Here is an 18,560-nt window from a genome sequence, read left to right on the forward strand (position 1 = left end):
TTTCTTCCCAGTCGTTAACATTTCGTTTTTGGACTTTTACTTTCAATTCTTGGACCATGATGTTCTTTTCTTGATGTTCTTGTAGTATATTTCTATACAAATTCACTCCTTTTCCCCAAAAAAGATATCTTTTTTTTATTTTTTTTTACCTTCCAATTTGTATAGCTATATGCTGAAAACAGGCTTTAAAGTCCGTTTGTAGTATATTCCTATACAAATTCACTGCCTTCCCCCCCGAAAAAAAAAAGATGTCTTTTTTTTATTTTTTTTACCTTCCAATTTGTATAGCTATATGCTGAAGGGGGGTAGGGTTAATTTTTATCATATCTAGAAGACATGATAAAAATTAACAAAAAGTTTTTTTTTTTTTTTTTTTTTTTTTAACATCTCAAATTTTTTTTTCTGAGCTTTGAAAAATTTTTCCCAGTCGGCAACCAAGTGAAAATTCTACAGCCAAGACGATTGGCCTTTTACTTTCACTTTCAACACTTTTCTATAAAAGTATTCTACGTTTTCTGTTCAGAACTGTGCGGGCTGTCCAAGGTGCAGCAGCTTTTCCTCTCTCTACTGTATCTGGACCCAGGACCAGTCTTCTAGAAAGAGCTTCTGTGAACACAAGCTTTTTTCCAATTTTTGACGTCTCACAGAATAGAAATCATTTCTCCTTTTAGGGGAAAATGTTTCCCATTTGAAAAGCTAGGACCCCTCGTTTGGATTTCATCAGCAACCGTTTATCAGGGTCTAGCGAAATTGGATGATCCATCCATAAATCAGAATTTCCCATCCGTGGTTTTTATGCATCAAGATTTCAACATAGTTTAAGAAAAATCCTTCAATCCTATTTGAAAGGAGATGACATGATATTGAAAGACATTTTCCCATGACGGACATTGAAAGACATTGAAAGACATTTTCCCATGACGAAATCTCTCTATCCCACACCTTCTTCTAAAGTGAAGTTAAAGAGATTTTTTATACCGGGTTTTCAATTTTCACCTCAAATCATACCGTTGACGACGTGTGACACACAAACCGTGACATAAATTTCAGTTTCCATGACAGCTAACACGCTTGAGCTTTAAACATGTATGAAAGAATTTATTTTTAATCCATTTCAGCGATTGAGTGGGCTGGGGAAAAAAAGGCCCTTTCTATGACAGCTAACACGCTTGAGCTTTAAAAATGTATCAAAGAATTTGTTTTTAATCCATTTCAGCGATTGAGTGGGCTGTGGAAAGAAAAAGCTCTTTCCATGATACCTAACACTTTTGAACTTTAAAAATGTATGAAAGAATTTATTTTTAATCCATTTCAGCGATTGAGGGGGCTGGGAAACATTTTCTTAGAGCTCAGGGAAAAAAAAGGTTCTTTCCATGACACCTAACACTCTTGAGCTTTAGAAATGTATGAAACAAATTATTTTAAATCCATTTCAGCGATTGAGTGGGCTCGGAAAATTTTCTTAGAGCTCAGGGAATGTGTGTCCAGGTTGAATGCACAGCACACACGGATGGGTAGTCGAAACTCGAGTAGCTTAAATAAATATAGGAAATTTGGGTCATCGAGTGGACTAGGAAAAATTCTCAGAGTTCTGGAAATAATTCTGAGTTCAAGCATGGGACATGAGAACAGAAATGTATTACAGTCATCATGTCATCATTGTTTTCGAAAGCCAAAAGAATTCCTCATGAAAGAACATCTTTTTTTCCTGGTTGTGGGATGGAGTAGAGTTGCTGCATCTTGAACAACCCACACTGATCTGAACAGAAATATGAAATGTTTTTATAGATATAAGAAATGAACTGAAAGTGAAAGTAAAAATGAAATTGTATTGGCTGGAAATATTTCTTGGCTGTTGAATGGGAAAAATATTTCCAAAGCTGGAAAAAAAAAAACTCTACCCTTTTTTTCTATTAAATTGATGTCTTCACTTTGTTTACTTTGGAATGGAGAAACCCAAAGACTATGACTCATCCTTTCTAAAACATATAATTCCTAGAATGAGTCATGGTCTATTTTTAGAAACAGGGAGACAACATTCCCACACAAAAGGGGGGTAGGGTTAATTTTTATCATGTCTAGAAGACATGATAAAAATTAACAAAAAGATTTTTTTTTTTTTTTTTTTTTTTTTTTACATCTCAAATTTTTTTTTCTGAGCTTTGAAAAATTTTTCCCAGTCGGCAACCAAGTGAAAATTCTACAGCCAAGACGATTTGGCTTTTACTTTCACTTTCATCGCTTTTCTATAAAAGTATTCCACGATTTCTATTCAGAACCGTGCGGGCTATCCAAAGTGCAGCATGCTTTTTCTCTTTCTCTATCTCATCTGGACCTAGGACCACTCTTATAGAAAGAGCTTCTGTGAACACAAGTTTCTTTCCACTTTTTAATGTCTCACAAAATAGAAATCATTAATACGTTTAGGGGAAAATGTTTCCTGTTTGAAAAGCTAGGGTTTTCGTTTGGATTTCATCAGCAACCGTTTATCAGGTTCTAGCGAAATTGGATGATCCATCCATGGATCGGAATTTCCCATCTGTAATTTGGATGGATCAAGATTTGAACATAGTTTAAGAAAAATCCTTCAATCCTATTTGAAAGGAGATGTCATGATATTTAAAGACATTTTTCCATGACGGACATTGAAAGACATTTTCCCATGAGTGACATTGAAAGACATTGAAAGACATTTTTCCATGACGAAATGTCTCTATCCCACAGCTTCTTCTAAAGTGAACTTAAAGAGATTTTTCATACCGGGTTTTCAATTTTCACCTCAAACCATACCGTTGACGACGTGTGAGACACAAACCATGACATAAATTTCAGTTTCTATGACAGCTAACACGCTTGAGCTTTAAAAATGTATAAAAGAAGTTATTTTTAATCCATTTCAGCGATTGAGTGGGCTGGGGGAAAAAAAGGCCCTTTCCATGACAGCTAACACGCTTGAGCTTTAAAAATGTATGAAAGAATTTGTTTTTAATCCATTTCAGCGATTGAGTCTGCTGGGAAACATTTTCTTAGAGCTCAGGGGAAAAAAAGGCTCTTTCCATGAGAACTAACACTCTTGAGGTTTAAAAATGTATGAAAGAATTTCTTTTTAATTCATTTCAGCTATTGAGTGGGCTGGGAAAAAAAAGGCCCCTTTTCATGAGAGCTAACATGCTTGACTTTTAAAAATATAGGAACGAATTTATTTTTAATCCATTTCAGCGATTGAGTGGGTTGGGACACATTTTCTTAGAGCTCAGGGAAAAAAAAAAGGTTCTTTCCATGACAGCTAACACGCTTGAGCTTTAAAAATATATGAAACAATTTGTTTTTAATCCATTTCAGCGATTGAGTGGGCTGGGAAACATTTTCTTAGAGCTCAGGGAATGTGTGTCTAGGTTGAATGCACAGCACACACGGATGGGAAGTCGAAACTCGAGTGGCTTAAAAAATAAATATACGAAATTTGGTTCATCGAGCTGACTAGGAAAAATTGTCAGAGTTCTGGAAATAATTCTGAGTTCAATCATGGGACATGAGAACAAAAATGTATTACAATCATCATGTCATCATTGTTTTCGAAAGCCAAAAAAATTCCTCATGAAAGAACATCTTTTTTTCGTGGTTGTGGGATGGAGTAGAGATGTTGCATCTTGAACAACCCACACTGATTTGAACAGAAACATGAAATGTTTTTATAGATATAAGAAATGAATTGAAAGTGAAAGTAAAAATGAAATTGTATTGGCTGTTGAATGGGAAAAATATTTCCAAAGCTGAAAAAAAAAAAAAGAAAAAAAGAACTCTTTCTTTTTTTCTATTAATTTGATGTCTTCACTTTGCTCACTTTGGAATGTCCTAGAATGAGTCATGGTCTATTTTTAGAAACAGGGAGAAAACATTCTCACACACAAGGGGGGTAGGATTAATTTTTATCATGTCTCGAAAACATGATAAAAATTAACAAAAAGTTTTTTTTTTTTTTTTTTTTTTTTTTTTTTTTTTTTACATTTCAGATTTTTTTTTTCTGAGCTCAGAAAATTTTTTCCCAGTCGGCAACCAAGTGAAAAATTTCCAATCGGCTTTTACTTTCACTTTCAAATCTTTTCTATAAAAGTATTCCACGTTTTCTGTTCAGAACAGTGTGGGCTCTCCATGGTGCAACATGCTTGTTCTCTCTCTACCTCATCTGCAGCTCTATGACAGCTAACACGCTTGAGCTTTAAAAATGTATAAAAGAAGTTATTTTTAATCCATTTCAGCGATTGAGTGGGCTGGGGGAAAAAAGGCCCTTTCCATGACAGTTAACACGCTTGAGCTTTAAAAATGTATGAAAGAATTTATTTTTAATCCATTTCAGCGATTGAGTGGACTGGGAAACATTTTCTTAGAGCTCAGGGGAAAAAAAGGCTCTTTCCATGAGAACTAACACGCTTAAGCTTTAAAAATATATGAAAGAATTTATTTTTAATCCATTTCAGCGATTGAGTGGACTGGGAAACATTTTCTTAGAGCTCAGGGGGAAAAAGGCTCTTTCCATGAGAACTAACACGCTTAAGCTTTAAAAATGTATGAATAAATTTATTTTTAATCCATTTCAGCGATTGATTCTGCTGGGAAACATTTTCTCAGAGCTCAGGGGAAAAAAAGGCTCTTTCCATGACAGCTAACACGCTTAAGCTTTAAAAATGTATGAAAGAATTTATTTTTAATCCATTTCAGCGATTGAGTCTGCTGGGAAACATTTTCTTAGAGCTCAGGGGAAAAAAAGGCTCTTTCCATGACAGCTAACACGCTTGAGGTTTAAAAATGTATGAAAGAATTTATTTTTAATATATTTCAGCGATTGAGTCTGCTGGGAAACATTTTCTTAGAGCTCAGGGGAAAAAAGGCTCTTTCCATGACAGCTAACACGCTTAAGCTTTAAAAATGTATGAAAGAATTTATTTTTAATCCATTTCAGCGATTGAGTCTGCGGGGAAACATTTTCTTAGAGCTCAGGGAAAAAAAAGGTTCTTTCCATGACACCTAACACTCTTGAGCTTTAAAAATGTATGAAAGAATTTTTTTAATCCTTTTCAGGGATTGAGTGGGCTGGGAAACATTTTCTTAGAGCTCAGGGAATGTGTCTCCAGGTTGAATGCACAGCACACACGGATGGGAAGTCGAAACTCGAGTGGCTTAAAAAATAAATATACGAAATTTGGGTCATCGAGTGGACTAGGAAAAATTCTCAGAGTTCTGGAAATAATTCTGAGTTCAAGCATGGGACATGAGAACAGAAATGTATTACAATCATCATGTCATCATTGTTTTCGAAAGCCAAAAGAATTCCTCATGAAAGAACATCTTTTTTTCCTGGTTGTGGGATGGAGTAGAGTTGCTGCATCTTGAACAACCCACACTGATCTGAACAGAAATATGAAATGTTCTTATAGATATAAGAAATGAATTGAATATGAAAGTAAAAATGAAATTGTATTGGCTGGAAATATTTCTTGGCTGTTGAATTGGAAAAATATTTCCAGAGCTAAAAAAAAAAAAAAAAAAAAAAAACTCTTCCTTTTTTTTCTATTAATTTGATGTCTTCACTTTGTTTACTTTGGAATGGACAAACCCAAAGACTTTTTAAAACATATCCTTTTTAAAAACTTATCATATCTTATAAACTTTAAACTCATCCTTTTTAAAACATATAATTCCTAGAATGAGTCATGGTCTATTTTTAGAAACAGTGAGACAACATTCCCACACAAAAGGGGGGTAGGGTTAATTTTTATCATGTCTAGAAGACATGATAAAAATTAACAAAAAGTTTTTTTTTTTTTTTTTTTTTTTTTTTTTTTTTTTACATCTCAGATTTTTTTTCTGAGCTCTGAAAATTTTTTCCCAGTCGGCAACCAATTGAAAAATTTCCAATCGGCTTTTACTTTCACTTTCAACTCTTTTCTATAAAAGCATTCCACGTTTTCTGTTCAGAACCGTGCGAGCTCTCCATGGTGCAACATGCTTTTTCTCTCTCTACCTCATCTGCATCTAGGGTGTTTTTCGTTCTTCAAGAAGTGGAAATTTTTGGGAATACTTTACAATTTCACGAGCTAGCTGTTTCTTATATTTCGAGGAGATTTCAATGGAATTGTTTATAGATGTCACCTATTGCAGATGGGGAAAAAGTCTATACTGGATCGCTGGAGACATCTCATCCAGATAGGTCACGTTATATGTTTTCTCACACCTAAATAAACTGGCCGTGAGCCATCCTTTTGTTTTCTCATTCAACAAAGATAGACCCTGCAGACCGTTTTGGGTTTTCACTCTTCGCGAACCGAGACGAGCCGGAGCGATACTTTGCGTTTTCTATGAGCGCAATAATGGATTACGTGAGCAGCCATTTTGTTTCCCATCTCAACCAGATAGGTCATGTTGTATTTTGTTTCATGCACCTAGCCAATTTTGGACATGAGCCATCCTTTTGTTTTTTTTTTTTTGTCTATCGAACCAAGATAGACTCTGGAGACAATTTTGTTTCTCAACGGAAAAGTAAATTTTCTGAATGGGTACCGGTGTTCGAATACTTTTGTGACCGACTGTACGGAAATTATTGTAAAGAGTGAAAAATAAAGGGTTTCGTATACCCTTCCTGTGTATCTTGTCTACTTCCCACATTTATTGAACATAGCTTTAGTAAGCTCCCTCTTTCGAGTCAGGTCTGTGCATGTTCCCAAAGAAAGTAAAACGGAACATTGAACCTGATAGTGGCGCCCAACGAAGAAGAATAACCATGGCCGAGTTTCAAGAAGAACCTGTGCTGCCTGCAGAAGCAGCTCAGAATCCAGAAATGCCAGCTGCCGCCATGGAAGGATTTGGTTACATCGTCCAGACCATGCGCGCTTCGATGAAACCAGAAGCAACATTTAATGGAAACTCACCGGTAACCAGTTTTTTGGAAAAATTGGATGACCACTTCATGCTCTACCCCGTGCACGAGTTTCAAAAAGTTACCTTAGCTACCAGCGCTTTGAGAGGCCAAGCGCTTAACTGGTTCAAATATATAGGCAGAAGTCTCTTGGGTCAAGCAGGAAGTCCCACCTATACTTACGAAAATTTCAAGACTGCCCTAGTAAAAGCCTTCCGTACGTGTCGTAAGGGATCGTGCGAAATTAGAAACGGAACTTTTCAGCATATATCAGCAAAGAATCGAAAATCTCTCAAGCTTTATTTTAAGAAAAATTCACCTCTTCAAACTCTTGTATGGAAACCGTCCGGATCCTGAGATAATTCAAGTGATTTTGCCGAGGTTACTTCCCCAAGTGCAAGACTTTATTGAATTAAGGAATCCGACTACACTGGAAAAGTTATTTGAGCTAGCAATCCAGTTTGAAAGTAGAAGAACGGCGGACATTGAAAGAAGACGCCAATATCAACAACGAAACCAATTTGGTGCGCCAAGACCACAGCAAAGTCAAGCACACGGCTACGGAAGCAAAGCGAATCAGTGGGCAAGGAAACCCGAGCATTCAAAAACAGCCGGCGAACGTCGACAGTTCAATAGCAATCCAGGAAAAAAATCTCAAGGCCAGTGGAAAAAGAAGGAAAGCATGGAAATGAAAAATGATTTAAACTAAAACGGATTTCTGCTGACGGGAGGGTGCGGAAATCCGAAGGCCAAGAAAACCCCTCTTCCTTCAAGTTAAATACAGTAATGGTGAAAAATTTGACTCTTCCGAAGATTGATGTGTTGGTGAATAATATCCCAGCCACCGCACTCCTGGATACAGGCGCGCAGTGTTCCTGTGTGGCAGAAGATGTTTTTAGGAAGTATTTTCGTAAATATCGCATATACAATTCGGATAATACGACAGTGTTAGCTGCGCAAGGAGAAAGATGTAAGTGCATAGGTAAATTACCGCTATACGTCCGTATCAAGGACGAACAAGTAAAGGTTATGTTTTTCATAGTAAAGAATCTGCAAGCACATATTAGCTTAGGAATAGATTTTCTTTCAGAGGCACAAGCAACGCTGGATTTTAATAAAGCGTCCCTTAAGCTGACGATGAAACCAGTACGAGAAGAAAAGGCTGAATTGCCGATGTTAAACCTTGACCACCTGCCTAATGAAGAGCAACGAAGAATCCGACAAGTGGTAAGTGAATTTGCTTCGTTATTTAGTGATATTCCAGGATTTACTCAGGTTACTAACCATAGTATTGACACCGGAGATTCAATGCCAGTTCGCCACAAAGCATACCGGTATAATAAGAATAAGGAAAAAATTATAGAATGGCACATCAGCGATATGCTACGTAAAAAGATCATAACGCCCATCTCAAGTAGTTATGCTAGCCCGGTGGTTTTATGTAAGAAAAATAATGACTATCCATTGACACATCCAAAAAGGTGGCGATTCGCGATTGACTACAGTAAATTAAACTCCATAACTAAATATACGGTATATCCGTTACCTATTATTGAAGAAATTCTAAGGAACATAACGTCGACCAAATATATGACGACTTTAGACTTAACGACTGGTTATTTTCAAATAGGGGTTAGGCCTGAGGACGTGCCTAAGACTGCTTTTATAACTAAGTCTGGCACTTATGCATTCCTGCGTATGCCGTTTGCCTTTCAGGGGCACCGGCAACATTTCAGCGATGTATGGACATTGTGTTAAGGCCTGTTCTTGGAAAGTCCACATTTATCTATTTAGACGATATCATTATTACTAGTGATAATCTCGACCAACATGTACAGGATTTAAGACAGGTGTTTTCTTTATTAAATGAGGCCGGTCTAAAAGTTAATGTCGAAAAGTGCAAATTTGCAGCCCCTGAATTAAAATATTTAGGTTACAAAATATCTCAAAAAGGGATCGAGACAGATGAATCAAAAATAATCGCTGTACAAAAGTATCCGACTCCAAACACGGCGAAGAAGCTCTCTTCTTTTCTAGGACTTTGTTCATATTATAGGTCCTTTATAAAAGATTTTGCAGCTATTGCTGAACCATTGTTAAAATTAAAAAGGAAAAAGGCAAGATTCTCGTGGACGGCCGAAGCCAATAGTGAGTTCGAAAAATTAAAGCAAGCATTAACGCAAGCCCCTGTGTTGAAATTTCCTGAAAAGGATGAGAATTTAGAAATTTCAGCGGATGCTTCGGATTATGCGGTAGGAGCGGTACTTTCGCAAAATCAGCAGCCCGTGGCATTTTTTAGCCGAACTTTAAATCAAACACAAAGAAACTATTCCGCGACCGAGAGAGAGGCACTTGCAGTTCTGTTAGCAGTGCAAAAGTTCCGAGTCTATTTTGGAAAGGCGCCAAAAACAGTGTATTCTGATCATGCGGCGGTAACTAGATTGTACTCAGGGAAAAACTTATCCTCAAGGTTAATAAGATGGGCACTCAAGCTACAAGAATATAATCTGTTAATCAAGAATACCCCCGGAAAGGAAAATATCGTAGCAGATGCCCTATCCAGAATTAAAATAGATGAAGAAGGTAATACTGTAAAGGTGGCAATGCTCACAGCGTGAACAATAAATTCCCGAGAAACTGTAATAACCGAACTGGGTAAGGATCCTGAGTTTGGAAGCGTTTATGAGTATTTAAAGGATCCTGAAAATTTTAGCCACCAAGATATTGTGGCGATAAGAAATAGGGCGGCCCATTACGAACTAATAGATGGTCTATTATTTTATACAAAAACTACGAATTCCAACAACGAATTTCGACTTGTTATCCCAGCTAGTCTTAGATTAAATATCCTGCAGGAGCTCCATGACAGCCCTTTAGCTTCTCATGCTGGTATTCGAAAAACTATCCAACGCGTACGCGAGGCAGTCTATTTTCCTGAACTGCAAAAGTTAACAAGGGCGTATGTCCAGTCCTGCCCAACATGTCAAGCAGTTAATTATATTAATTTCCGCCCGGCCGGGTTTCTAAATAGTATTAAATCCGAATTTCCAAATGAAATAATTGGCATCGATTTATTGAGCCCTTTCCCCAAAAGTCAGTTAAATAAAAGTCGCTGTTAAAAAATTTTATCAACTTTGCACTATTAAAATTTTTTTATCATTAAATAGATAAGTGAAAGTTCACTTACCTTCTAAATAGGGCTGCCCTGAACTGCCTTCTTTCCTTCTTGTCGGTATCTGTCTCTATGATGAACTTCGATTCACTTCGAAACACAGCTATAAACTTTTTAAGAAATTTTAATTCGTATGAAAGATATCTACAAAATATTTACAAGTTATAATGATTACAAGCATAATTTATACGGAGACGGTCTATCGTTATACATCTGTTAGACGCGTCAGCCGTTCAACTGACTACTTTTAGTCTCTTTCGCCAGAGGGCGTTCGTGGAAGTAAAGTTCTAGTAAGCAAACGCGACACTCCCACCTTGAGGTCCAGTATCAACAGAGGATGGACCTCAACTGACCTGTAGTTCAAGTCTTTTGAGATTTCGTCATACGTCGAGTTCTGTACCTCACTAGCATATCCGACTCAGGTGTAAAGTTGAGTTCAAGAGGTATGAGGTTCTTAGTAGGTCTTATAATCTGCCCTTGTGCAGTTTTCAGTTTCACTAATCTAATGTGTCCGTCGTGGGATGGAAAAATTTCCACGATTCTAGCTAAGGGCCAGTTTATCCTTTTTTCGTTGTTGGACACAATTACAAGATCACCAAATTTCACAGAAGATGGTTCGCGGATGAATTTTGAGCTTTGTTTTAGTTGCCCTAAATATTCTGATCGAAATCTTTTTCGTAAATCTTTTCTCAATTTGGCTCTGTAAAGGTATCTTTTATTGATGGATTTAGAATCTAAAAGATCTAATTCAGGAACTCCAGTCTCTGTAATTTCTGTTAGAAACATTGCTGGGGTGAGAGCTCTTAAATCCTTTACGTCTTCTGACAAATACGTGAGAGGACGGTTGTTCATAATGCTCTCGCAGTCACAAATGATTGTCAACAGTTCTTCGTAGTTCAGAGAAGATTTTCCTAGTACCTTTCGAAGAATTCTCTTTAGTACTCCAATTAATCTTTCCCACCACCCTCCCCACCATGGCGAGGAAGGGGGAATAAATTTCCATTCAATTTTCTTAACTGTTGCATTTTCTAAGATAGAATTCCAATCTATGGTCTTAAACAAATTATTTGATCCTACAAAATTGGTTCCATTGTCAGAGTATACAGTGACAGGTCTACCCCTTCGAGCGATGAATCGCCTGAACGCGTGCAGGAAACTTTCGGTTGATAGAGATGAGACTAGCTCTAAGTGAACTGCTCTATATATTGCGCAAGTAAAAATGACGATCCATGTTTTTTGGCCTCCTTTTAAAATTAAGGGACCCGTCAGATCAACACCAATAATCTCAAAAATTAAAGCATCTCTTATTCTGTCTTCAGGTAGTGGCGCTTGAGGAATCTTATATGAATCAGAGTCGAACCTTCGACATCGTACACAGTTTTGGATAACCTTGCGTACGGTCTTCCTACTCTTTATGATCCAATATTTTTCACGCAAAGCGCACATAACGAATTGTACTCCAGCGTGACTTAGCCTTTCATGTTCAGATTTGATCAGTTTTAAGACTAATGGATGTTCTGAGGGAAGTAAAACTGGGTAAAGAAAGTCAGCGTCATCGTCTCTCTGAAAGATACGTGTCTTCACTTTTAGGCCATTGGAGTCCATGATAGGTTCTAGAGCACGTATTCTTTTATCTTTCAATCCTTCGAAAGATTCTTGTTGGATGAGTCGGAAAACCACTGTTTCAGCTCCCTTTAGTTCTTCGACTGAAATTTTCCCATGAGTTCTTTCAGATGGTGGTAGCATTTTTAACGAATCTAAAGATCCAAGATACGACCTTTATGATCTTTTCGAATTTTGAAATATTGTCAAAAAGTTTAAATTTATCTGTATTCGTGTTATTGCTGGCTGAAACCACAGTTCGTTTTCTCTCTCCATTTACTATAGCGAAGTCAGGATGTTCTCCATCTGCAATAGGCCACTCTTCTGGAGGTCGATAAATCCAATCTGGTCCTTTCCACCATTCGGATTTCCTCAATTCTTTTGCAGAGCAACCGCGTGATGGCAAATCCGAAGGATTAAACTTTCCGGGAATGTGATGCCAATGATCTGAGTTACTCAATTTTCGAATCTCATTTACTCGATTGGCTACAAAAGTGGACCAATTTTCTTTCTGTTTTATCCAAAAGAGAGCATTTGTGGAATCCGTCCAGTAAAAAACTGGAACCTCTTTTAATTTCAAGTCTTCTCTTATTGTATGAGAGAGCCTGGCTCCAATAGTGCAAGCGAGTATCTCTAGTCGAGGTATGGTGAGTGCTTTTAGGGGAGCAACTCTCGCTTTAGATTGTATCAATTGACAAGTGACTTCACTCTCACCGCTGTGTCTAAGGAAAATGCAGGTCGCATACGCGTCCTTGCTTGCGTCTGAAAATACATGCAGAGTGGTACTTTCATCTATTTTGGGAAGCAATCTAGGAATTTTGATGTCTTTCAAATATTTTAACTGAGATGACCATGTGAAAAATTTCCTTGCTAGATCATTCGGCAAATTAGTATCCCAGTTAATTTTCTGTTTCCAGCACTCTTGCAGAATCAGTTTAGGCAAGAGAGTAACTGGACTAGTAAACCCAATTGGGTCAAAGATTTTACTCAATTCGGAAAGAACAGATCTTTTGCTCAATACAGGGTTTTCTTCATATTTTACGTGACAAGACAAAGTATCGTCAAACAAGTCCCATTTCAATCCCAATACTGACACAACATCTTCATAATCTTTATCAGAAAGGTTTAGAATTGAAGTTTCATTTTTAAGTCTATTATGTTTCCATCCTCTTAGGTCAAATTTTGCAGTAGCCATTATTTCCTTAGATCCTTTGATAAATGAGTTTAATTCTTCAATTGATTCCACGCTCGCTACGCAGTTATCCACATACATGGCTTTCTTTAGCTTTGAAGCTACGTATTTCCTGATGATGTTTTGGTACATTTTCCAAATGGTAGTTAATTGTGGCAGCGAGTAAAAAGGGACTGGCGTTTACGCCGAATACAACCCTTCGGTGCCGATATATAGTCAGTTTTTCAGGCTGTCCTTTCTCCCACCATAGGAACCGGAGAAAATCTCGATCCGCTGGGTTCACACCTATCTGAAGAAATGCTCCTTTTATATCCGAAATTACTCCATACTTCCCCTCTCGAAATTTTGTCAAAATTTTGGGGATCAATTCAAGATAATTAGGACCCTTTTCCAGGCAGTCGTTCAGAGATACCGAATTTTTCTCCTTTGCAGTTGCGTCGAACACTGGTCGAATTTTGGTAGTCGAATTTTCCCGAAACACGGGTCTATGTGGCAGATAATGTCCTTTGATCTTTTCTGCCTCCGAAATATCGACAGGTTCAATTATTCCCTCTTCTACCCAATCCATTAAAACAGTTTCGTAGGCTTCTAAGGAATTCTTTGTCTGAAGGGTTTTCACGCAAGACTTCAGACGCTTTTCTGCAAGGATTCTATTATCTGGCAACTCAGGATGAATTTGAAGCCATGGCAGTGATACCTGATACCTTCCAGTGTCATCTCTTTCTAAAGTACGGATGAAATAATTTTCTGTAGCCTTTTCTATTTCTTGTTTTGTTTGAGAAAGAGCTGGTTCAGTTATTCCGATAGAATCAAGAGACCACAAGTCACAGATTGTTCTGTCACTAATGTGTAGTGATAAAAGAACTTCATTAAAATTCTTTCCCTTTACCTTTGTTCTCCCTAATGTTGTCCAACCAAGGTGTGTATTCATCGCTACTAAACTCTCCGTTACGTGTATTATTTCCCCTGTAAAGAGTTTTCCGGCATAATCTGCTCCTACAAGCATGTGTATTTCGTTAGGGTGTTTTTCAAATAAACAAGAATTCTCATTAATTACATCACTGGGAAAAATTTTGTAACCTCTTAGTTTCTTTAAGCATTCCCTATCCTCCAATTTTGAAATATGTGAGCATATGGTTTTTTGGCTCAAAACTTCCATTTCGCATGTGAATCCTGTTTCTGGATTATTTAACTTAATCAGATACTTGTTGTGATTTTCCCTTTTTTCTATCCCTCCAAAAAGCCCATGAGTTACACTTTCCTGACCTAAAGATTTTAGTTTTAATTTCTCCGCAAGAAATGTGCTGATATATGATCTGCTACTTCCGGTATCCAGAATTATTCGTATAAAATTGCTTTCACCATCTCCGTAAACATTGGCAATTAAAGTTTGCAAGATTACACTTTCATAGGATGAATTATTCGTTAAGGCCTTATTTTCAATTTGTTCTTCCTTAACTTCTCCGTTTTCGTTTTTAAAACACATTATAGTGGCATGTCGTTGTTTACATAATTCACACCTTATTCTAGAAGTGCAAATAAAACTAAGATGCTGTGGGCGTAAACAGCGATAACAGATCCCTTTCGCTTTGCATTTCTCCCTTTTTTTCTCAGTAGACCATAAAGATGCTTGTTTACACGTTATAGACTCGTGATCAGAAGAGTCGCAGAAAACACATGGTGTTTGTCCCCCCCGCAAACTTGCGTTCGTTAACTCCGAAGCTGTGTGTTTCGCAATAGGTCTGGGTTCACTCAGTTTGTTATGCTTTTGCGGCGCCGCCTTTGGCTGGACCGTCTGGAATGTACGTTCCCGCGCAACTAACTGTTCAGAAAGAAATTCCACTAGGTGATTCAATTCGTAATTTGATTTCCGAACTGTTTTATTATACTCCAAAACCAAATCTGGGGGCAATGTTTTAAGCAAAATAGGTGTTAATAAAGCTCCATATGTTTCTGAGGTCATATTTAATGATTCAAGACATCGAATATGTTTCTGTATATAATCGAATAACTTACGGAAATTTTGAATGTCATTAGAATCCTTTAGAGGTCTTATTTTCAGTAATTTATCTATATGGGCGTTGATCAGTACATCTTTATTTCCAAATCTTTCTGTGAGGAGTTTAACTGAAGTTTCGTAATTTTCTTCGGTTAAATCGAAACCGTCAATGGTGTTATAAGCAGTACCTCCCAAAAAGGATTTCAATTAATTAAATTTGCTTATAGCGTCAAGCGTTTTATTTTGGTGTATGGCTGATGAAAAAGTGTTCCAAAATGTCAGCCATTCGCAGCTCTCGCCATAAAACTTCGGAATCGTAAGTTTAGGAAGCTTCACATTATGACTTTCGATTTTAACGTTTTCTATCATACTTTCACTTAACTGTTCAGTGCTTCGTAACACATTAAATTTTTGTTGTTCTATATTAATTTCTTTCAATTTTTTGTTAGCTTTGTATTTAAATGTATTATTCTTTCACGATATTCTTTCACGATATTCGTCAACACCGTTTAATTCCTGGTCTAGATCCTTTATGTTTATTAATTTTTCTATATCGGCATCTATTTGTTTTAACTCGTTCGATTTTTCATTTAAGAGTTCTAAAGAAATTTCTAGTTCCTCTGCATTCACTTCTGTTTTTGGTAATTCAGTTTCGATTCGGCCAATTAATTTTGTAACGGCAGCCCTTATGTGGCCGCGTTTCCTTTTCAATGTATCGATGAATTCCGTCATTATTTAATATTCAACAATTCAACAAGTATCAGCAATTCACTAATTATTTATGCTTATGTATTATCTATATAACTGATATCAATTTAGACAGTTTCAATAGTTAGGAAAACAGCAGTTACTGGCAGTCCCTGTTCGGGCGCCATGTTAAAAAATTTTATCAACTTTGCACTATTAAAATTTTTTGATCATTAAATAGATAAGTGAAAGTTCACTTACCTTCTAAATAGGGCTACCCTGAACTGCCTTCTTTCCTTCTTGTCGGTATCTGTCTCTATGATGAACTTCGATTGACTTCGAAACACAGCTATAAACTTTTTAAGAAATTTTAATTCGTATGAAAGATATCTACAAAATATTTACAAGTTATAATGATTACAAGCATAATTTATACGGAGACGGTCTATCGTTATACATCTGTTAGACGCGTCAGCCGTTCAACTGACTACTTTTAGTCTCTTTCGCCAGAAAGCGTTCGTGGAAGTAAAGTTCTAGTAAGCAAACGCGACAGTCGCTATCTCCTTGTTATGGTTGATCATTTTAGTAAGTGGACCGAAATTGTTCCCTTAAAACGAGCCTCCGCGAAATTAGTTACTGATTCTATTTTAAATAAATATATTTTAAAATACGGGGCGCCCCTAAAAGTTATATCGGATAATGGTCCTCAATTTGTAAGTAATGTATTTGAAGACATGTGCCAAAAACTGGGCATACGTCATTTAAAAATGGTCCCGTATCGGCCGCAATCAAATATAGCCGAACGGGTCAATAGAAATATAGTGAAAATTATCCGTAGTTATGTTAAAAATTTTCATAAAAGCTGGGATAACTATGTCAATGAATTTGCTTTCGCCCTTAGGACCGCAAAACATGATACAACGGGCAAAACTCCTGCTGAGTTATATTTAGGCAGAAAGATTATAACGCCGTTAGATAAATTATTTTATGTGCAACAAAGAGCCCCAGAATTTAAAATGGGTGATATAGAAAAATTAATTAAAGAAGCAAAAAAGAATACTGAAGTAGCACAGAGAAAACAAAAACTTTATTATGATTTGAAACGACGGGGAGTAACTTATAAAGTAGGGGATGAAGTGTTAAAAATTAAGCATTCACTTTCTCCAGCACCAGAAGATAAAACCGCCAAATTTTTTCCACGATTTGAAGGACCATATGTCATAGAAAAAATAACTCACGCTGTAGTGGTGTTAAAAGCCAGGAATGGTGAAACATGCTCCGCAAACATTGATCAAATAAAACCCTACTATGATAGTAATAAAAAGCAAATTTTCAAAGATCTTTTGCAGGATCCGGCACGGCAGGCACAAGCTCCAGAGGTGAAACAACAAGTACAAGGGCAAGCCATTAGGAGGCAGGAGCAATTGAAAAGAAAGTTTCCCCGCTGGAAAATTTAAGGTAACAAAAAAAAAAAAAAAAAAAGAAGCCGTTCCACCGTCCAGAAAAGAGAGCTCACGAACACCCCCAGAATGAAGAAGGGAGAAGTACGACGAATGCAAAGAAAGCCAGGAGAAATAACGGCAACTATAACCCGGCTCCCAAACGGAAGATCTACTCATCGGACAGGACTCTCCGCAGCAAATGTCGCCGAACTGCGGAAGGGCCACCAGCGGCGGAGGAAAAGGTACAAGGAAAATTTGAACGGCCAGCAACGAGGTCCAAGCAGGAACGCGAAAGAAGTGTCCCGGTTCCGCCAAGACCAGCTGCCATCAAACGGCCAAGACCACAGGCAGAGGCGAAAAAGAAGGTCTTCAAGGGTGACCGAACTGGAGCGAAAAGAAAGCTCATAGAGGAAGGAACTGAAGGGCGAGCCCGCACAAGAAGGAAGGTAAACCAAACGCTAATCTTTGCTACCTTCCAGGACTGGGCAGAAAAAAGAATGTCCGAATATCACAAAGAGAAGTAAAATTTTATGTTACTTTGCAACCTTAAGTTAATCTTTAATTCTTACTGCAAGTGGCAGAATTAAAGACGTTTTACCTCATGTGAGGTCTATCTTTATCGCCAAAAAGGCGAGAAATGAGTTATTACCGATTTTGATATTATGTTTTTCAATTACTCGCGCGTAAATCTAAAGTTGATGTATATTAGGAATGTGTAAATACTTAAATATTGTAAAAGTTATTGTATAAATTTTATTTAAAACACTCTGGCAAGAAAGAAGTTTTAGTCTGAAAGACTTTTTGAAATATAGTATTTCAATGTAGAAGAATTGGCACTTGCTTGGAAAAGAATAGAAGTTAACAATGTACTACTAATGTATGTTTTAAAATGCGTAAAATTAACGGCATGTTAATATGTTCTTATATACAATGTGAACTGTTATTTTAAATGTTAAGAAATACTATGATATGGTAAAAGTGAAAGTAATGCAAAAAAATTTTAAAACTTATTCGTGTGACTGAAAAAAGACCAAATTATGGTGAATACGTGTTAAAGGTTGAATGAATGTAGTTAGGCTCTCTGACGCTACACTTCAGAGTTAGCCACTTTCAGAATAGTACCTCAGGGTTGAAGATAGGGTGTGTTACGAGGTCTTGTTATGTTGAATTTTAACACGTTAGTGTTTTGATTGTAGGAGGCAGTGTTGAACACGTATACATAAACACATTCGTGTTTGGTGTTCTTTTACAACACATGTCAGAGAGCACGGGGAGAGATAATTAAAATAAAGTCATGAATGAAATAAGAATGTTAAGAGAAATGTAAATATTTATGTTACTTGCCATTTCATTGTGTAACATTTCATTAAACTAGTTTTCCTTCCAGATCTCTGAAAGGAACCAGATTTGAATAAAAGCTCCTGTTTAGATGCAGTACAGATGAAAAATTGGTTGTCCATGGAGCTGATATTGTAAAAACAAATTTTTTTTAAATTTCTAGTTTCTAGTGAGAAATGTTTGTAAAAGATTGGCCTCGCGTTAGATTCTAGAGC

This window comes from Stegodyphus dumicola, chromosome 4, assembly GCF_044657685.1.
Source record: "Stegodyphus dumicola isolate Sdum_Otavi_A_Nest chromosome 4, ASM4465768v1".
In the NCBI taxonomy this organism is placed as follows: Eukaryota; Metazoa; Arthropoda; class Arachnida; order Araneae; family Eresidae; genus Stegodyphus; species Stegodyphus dumicola.